The following is a 6,980-nucleotide window of genomic DNA, read 5'->3' on the forward strand; positions in this document are numbered from 1 at the left end:
GTAGAGGACCAGCCGGTAATTCAGTTGCCGACACACGATACTGTCGGTGGCAAGAAAAAGAAGGCAAAGGTACCCATCAGCCAGCTGTGAGTCATTAGCATTCTGTTACACTTTTGCCCACTCTTTTGACCCGACGATCAGGATTTCTTATCCAATACAGGGCCCGTTAGCACATGATTAAGATCTATTGAAAACGGTGGGGTCCATGCAGATGCGCCTCATTTTATTAAGTCATATGATTATGGGTGGCAATGGTTCGGTTTCGGTTCGGTTTGAACCCCAAGCTGAACCGAACCGAAGTTTGAATCGGTTTGGTTTTACCACCCCTTACTCATAATCATTGGAAATATTCGGTTTTGGTTCGGTTTGATCCCCAAACCGAAATTTGAATCGGTTTGGTTTAACCAAATCAAAACCGAATTTTCGGTTCAGTTTCGGCTCAGTTCTGATTCGGTTAGGCCAATTTTGCCACAACTACATAGGATTCCTATTTTTCCATTATTTTTTTCTGTTCTTTCTCTATTTCTCAAAAGTAGATAGAAAGATCTAGGTCACGTGTTGGATGCATAAATGACGTGGAAACTTGAAAGACTTCCTAGGTGGCGAGGAATATATTTGACAAGTGTGCTAAATGGCATGTGATAGCATTGTTGTTCTTTATTCTACAATCACGTTGTTGAAGTATAAATGATGATTAAATAACACCAACTCTAAGGCCCTGTTTGTTTAAGGTTATTACAACCGATTGTGTGGACCAAACGGATTATTGGACTCAAATTTAAGGGGCCATTTGGATACACAGATTTTAAAATCTAGGTTTTAGCTTGAAAATAGTGTCAAAGAGGGTTCATGATCAAGCTGCTATATGCAGTCCTCATAGTGTTTCTTGGATTTTAAGTAAGAAATCCAAGTTTTAGAAATCTCTCCCATCATGAGATTTCTAAAACCTGGAAACGGGACGATCTCCTGCTCTCTGGCTCGACTGAAAGAGGGGCGTGAAATTTGAAAACAACATACGCTCTCCTTCTCTCATCTTCCATGTAGGATTTTGAGGAAATCAAGGATTCTAAAATCCACGAATCCAAACAGCCCCTAAATGTAATTTTGAGCCTAATAAATGTTTTGGAGCTGACAATCAGTTGTCATAATCTTAAACGAACAGGGCTAAAGAGCTTAAGCTTTGTTGTTCTTTGCTCTACAATCACGTTGTTGAAGTATAAATGATATTAAATAACACCAACTCTGAGAGCTTCAGCTTTTGAAGCAATTGGTTGTTCACAGGGTATCGATATTAAATAACACCAACTCTGAGAGCTTCAGCTTTTGAAGCAATTGGTTGTTCACAGGGTATCAAAGCTATTGCCTCAAGGTACAATCACACTTAAAGGGAAAGTGCTGAAGTATAAATAATTAAGGGAAATTATATCAGGACAACCACATTTTGTTACTTGCACGGTTATCGCTTGTCTTTTCTGTCTTTAATCGGCTCGGGAGAGCTTTTTGGGAACTGGAACAACCTTTTGACAACTCTTTAAATACTAAAGGACTTAATGGGTTAGCGCAAATATCAAACCATGGTTATGCTGATATCATTTCCCATAATTAAATAACACCAACTCTCACCGCTTAAGTTTTTGGAGTAACTGGTTGTTTCACAAATGTTGCATTATAGATCCAAGAGGGATATCTTTAAGCATTTCTTTTTTTCAGGTCGCGTGTGGCCACACAGTGGTGCGGACGATGAACGTGTTTGAAAGGTGCTAGGAGTTGGAAACCTGAAATGATATAAATCTGAAGTAAGGTTTTGGAAACTAGCCACATTTCAAAAAGAATAGCCGACACATTCAAAACTCACACCCCAAAAGCATTTTATAAAACAAGTTAGCTTTGTCTAGGATGCAAAAATCTAAGAAAACCTGATTAAAGGGCTCACCTTGTCTATCGCCCCAACACTGGACAAGTTAAAAATTAGGTTTTCGTATAACCACTTAATTTAATGTTGTAAAATCTATTTGCAATGAGATTTTTATTCGTTTGAGGCAGTTTCTAAGCGTTAGAACTTGATAGGCACATCCTGTAAGAGAGACCTATCAGCCCAACACATGGTTTTAATCGCAAGCCTTGATTTTATCGCAATAGAGAGACTTTTTTAGTCAGAAAGGAGAATAATTTCCCTCTCTATTCTCCTTAGTCGAAGCTAGGTTTCAAATTGCATAGTGCCTCGACTGGATAGCACCATAAGGCGTTGTTTGGATTGCAAGAAAAACATTTCTGATGGAAAAAAATTTCTGTCTACAATTTGGAGAGAAATAATATGATTACGGTTAATTTAGTGGGACCCATCGTAGATGAACCTAGCCCCAAAAATCTCCTCTTATCGGATGATCTAAGTGTTATTATTGTAGGGTGTCATATAATTGACTCAAAAATTGAAGTGAACAATGATAGGAAAATCTTACCATGTGGTTCCCACTTCTCCTTGAACAGCTGAGATTTCATCAGTACTAGGATTGTTTGATGCGCGCTTTATGATCATTTCCTTGTGGGGCCCAATAGAAGAATTATTTGGGTCACCATCCTTGATAAAAAAATATATATATATTGGCCGACACAATATCAGTAACAAGAGAAGGGGGTAGAAATATCATTTCCCTTGTCAAAGCTATATGGTTCGAGGACAGATTGTGACCCTTGTGTTGTGGACCCGCCGAGAAAAAGACGTGCAGACATAACTGATGCTTTGTGTCTTTCACGGCTAAGGGGACTGATACCCGCAATACCATATTTTGATAATGGCACTACTCACTTTCTTTTAAGCTTATTGATTGGGTAGGCTAAGGGACTGATACTACCCGTAATATCATATTTTGATAATGGCACTACTCACTTTCTTTTACGCTTGTGGATTGGGTAATGAGTCTTGCAAGTAGGGGCGTAAACGAGCCGAGCCGAGCCTGGCTGCCAGGCTCGGCTGCTCGGCTCGGGCTCGAACTAGGCTCGGCCAGGCTCGCGAGCCTTATCGAGCTCGGGTTATATTTAATTCACACCCCTCATCTTCCCTGGACAGCCCTATCTAGTGTAATTTGACTACTCTTTTTACACGACGGGGGGTGTCCAAGTAACAAATGGGGTTCCAAAAAAGAAGTGACATATTTTGCCTCCCCCATTCACTCTCTGGACAACCCTTTTAGTGTATGTATTAATATATACTATATATATTTAAATATATTAAATTCTTAACTAGCCTTAACGAGCCTCTCATTAAGGATTCGAGCCGAGCTCGAGCGAGCTTCCGAGCCCGAGCCAAAATTGACACCCTTACTTGCAAGAAACTAAGAACTTTGAAAAGCTAATTTAACAAGGAAAATACTTCTAAAATGGAATTCTATCTTGGTCACTAAAATAACTGTTCGAACGGTATTTGCTAGGGTACATGCAAAGGAGTGTCATTATCAAAATATGGTAGCGCAGATACCAATCTTCTTGATTCCTTACGTAGTGAGGAGACAGTAGGGTCAACGCACTTGCAATAGGACCCGCTCAAATTCAAGCTGTGTAATCCCGAAGCCTCTGGAAAATTCTCTCTCCGTAGCGCTTGGAACACAATCAGACCCCCAAAACCAGAAGTCCGGTGGGCATCGTCCATTTGGTTCCCGGGCCACATTCCGAAATTCAGTACTACCGCTTGGTTGGCTACGCAAAATAGGCTCAGCACAGAAGATAACCTTCACTTCCTAGGTCCATCGAGGAACAAATCCTGCTCCCTCTGTTACACTGAACCTGAATCAGCTGATCACCTCTTCTTCAACTGCAGTTTCACTGCCTGGATATGGAGGGCAATCCTTAGGCGTATATCTGATCGCAAGAAGCAGAAACGATCCCTACCTGAAGAAGAACTATGGCTCAGAAGGAAATTCAGATCAAAAGGACAATCATATAGCTTCATCCGAATTCTGTTCACCTCTGCCATTCATTTCATTTGGCAGGAAAGAAATAGCAGAGTGCATGAAAATAAGAAGACTCACAAGCAGAACATCAAGAACATGATATTCAGAGTAGCTAGAGAAAAAATCCTTTTTCTCAAGCTGGATGACATATCAACTGAAGAAAACTTCAAAATCTCAGAAATTTGGAACTTGCCATGCTTCTCCAGATCCCCTCAACTGAAAATCATGCTCATGGATTCCTCCTCAACCCGACTCCCTTAAGCTAAATGCTGATGCTTCGTTGGCTAATGGTGAAGGAAGCATTGGAGGGCTTCTTCGCAACAGTAATGGTAACCATGTGAGCCTCTACTCTATTGATTATCCAGCAGCAAGTCTCTGCTCATCCTCCATCTCTGAACTAGAAATAGAAGCAATTTTCAGGGGCCTCCAACTTGTTGATCCGAATCGCTGTAATCTCCTATGGATAGAATCTGATTCCCTTGTAGCTGTCAAAGTTCTGCAGAAGGAAATCACATGCCCATGGAGGAAAATCATAACCCTGGAAAAAATTGAGCTTTTGCTAACCAGCTTCAGGTCCTGGACCATTTCTCACATCTGGAGAGAAGGGAATAAGGCTGCAGATTATCTCTCAAAGACTACTTGCCCTCTCAAAGGCCACCCTATAAATGCTATCGACCTTCCTCAGGAACTGCTCTCTATTGTATTAGAAGACTCCTCTTGAGCTATTTATTTTCGTATGTAATCCTTTTGTTTCTTTAATATATCTGGTGGGGTCTGCCTAACCCCAAAAAAAAAAAAAAAAAAAAAAAAAAGATGTGGAGCCCACAGCTCAATAAGTGCTCGCATTCCAAGTAATGCAAAAAAAGATAGTTTGGGTTGGGCTTATCAATTGATGGGACCCACATTTGTTAACGGAGAAAGTCACTCACCATCAACAGTAAACAGCAATTTCTTTTGGGTACCACGAGGGCACACAGAGGGGCGCGCATGTGAGATCAAGACCGTTAATCTTGTAGAGCATCATGAGTGTACTTCCTTAACAGAACTGCAAAAATCAATGGTTTATCTGGCAGAACCCTAATTAATGCTTGAAGGATAGAGGGAGCCCTAGGATCATCTGATCATGGTATTCTCAACGGGGAAAAGTACGGAATGTGTGTGATATTTTTGAGAAATTACGGATCTTAGGTACTTTTTAAAACAAGCATCAAACACGGATGATTCTTCAAAGTGGGGTGGAAAAAGGACCCTGATACCCTTCTGACATGATCAGAGTCCTCGTATGTTGCCCTTCCTGATGGATGAGAACGTCAATCATTATCTTTAAAAATTTTAAAGGATGAGAACGTCAATGCAGGGGAGTGAAAATACCATAAAAAAATGTTTCCCACTTTTCACGTCAAATCACGTGCGTATCTTTTGGCTTAGAACGACGACGTTATTGAACATTTGATTATTTCCCACGTCTCTTTTGGCTTAGAACGCCGCCGGATTCTTGAGTACGCCGCTGGAATATCAAGTTTGCTGCCGGATTCAAGAAACACCCATGATTCAAAGATAGCAAGTACGCCGTCAGATTCTAGAGTACGCCGCCGGAATATCTAGTACGCTGCCGGATTTTCTAAGTTCAAACATGTGAAGCGGAATAGAGTGTACGTCAGCGGAAATAACGGGTATGCGGGCGAAATCTCATACAGAGAGGCAGTATTATTAGAAGACGACACTGTTCCATATTGATGTCCACGTGTCGTGGATCCGACCGTCTATACATATTGGCGACGGCCAAGATTTAAACGAACACAATGGACTCTGGGTTCAAAGAAAGATTTAACCGGCTGTGTATAGAGGCGCCAACTTTCCAAAAAGTTTTTCAACACGTGTTAAGCATCCATCCGTCTCTAGTTATTTCTGACGGCCAAGATAGAAACGAACCCAAGGTTCTGTCGGTTCAAATATACATTCAGACGAACCAAAAGAAGCCTTATGAGCGCACCAATTTAGTAGGCAGTAATGAAAAAGGAGATTTCTGTTGATGTTAGAAGGGTATCAGGGTTTTTTTTCCACCCGATTTTGAAGAATCATCCGTGTTTGATGCTTGTTTTCAAATCTACCCTAAATCCTTAATTTCTTGAAACTATCAGACATTCTGTACTATTCTCTTCTCAACGTTATTTGTGCTTGCCGTTGATCTCGTACAGAGGGCAAAAGTGGGGCCCAATAAATGTCTTTCTTTTAAAGATTTTTCTAATTTTAATATTAGTTGATGAAAGGGACAAGTTGGGGTGATCAACTGTTTGACGATCCAAACCATTCCTTTTGCTTTGGCCTGAGTGTTTCTCTTCGCGGGACAATCCTAACCGTTCAATTTGTACCTGCAGTGATAAACCATAAAAAGATGATCCACATTCAATGGTAAAATATGGGAAATGATATCTGCACCAAGTGTTTCAATAAACATGCGCTCCACGCTCCACTTGTTTGTCGTGTAGTATTTAAAGGGTTTAAAGAGCTTTTTGAGAACCGTAATATCCCCTGAAAGCCCTTTGAATACTACACGACAAACAAGTGGAGCGCTTGTTTATCGAAACACCTCGGCGCAGATATCATTTCCCTAAAATATTCATAACTGGAGATTTAGGAATTGGTGGGTCAACGGATCCGCTTCAGATCCGATCCACCTAGGTCTTTGGTCACGGCCAATAAGTCTGTCCTCGGTGGGTCCCACCCACAAAAAGATCCGAATTAGGGAAATGGCGGAAATACAAGGGTGGCCCACATGACACTGGCATTTATTGCCGTGTGCTATGCTAATAAAAGTGGGCCATGGGAATTTCTCAACTCAGTGCTCTCTACTGTACTCAAATGACAAAAGAACCCTTACTTCTCCCTCAACACAAGAAAGTAAAAGAGGGCTATTTTCGTCATTATAAAAACAGGACGAGAAAATGGAAGCACGTGGGGCCCTGCAGACGAGGGAAAGAAGAATAATGCCGTTTGGATCACACAGAGCTGAAAAATCGATTCGCTTTTTAT

The sequence above is a fragment of the Tasmannia lanceolata genome, unplaced genomic scaffold (genome assembly GCF_043159265.1).
Source record: "Tasmannia lanceolata isolate RefF3 unplaced genomic scaffold, GAP_Taslan_0.1 ptg000016l, whole genome shotgun sequence".
NCBI classification, from domain to species: domain Eukaryota; kingdom Viridiplantae; phylum Streptophyta; class Magnoliopsida; order Canellales; family Winteraceae; genus Tasmannia; species Tasmannia lanceolata.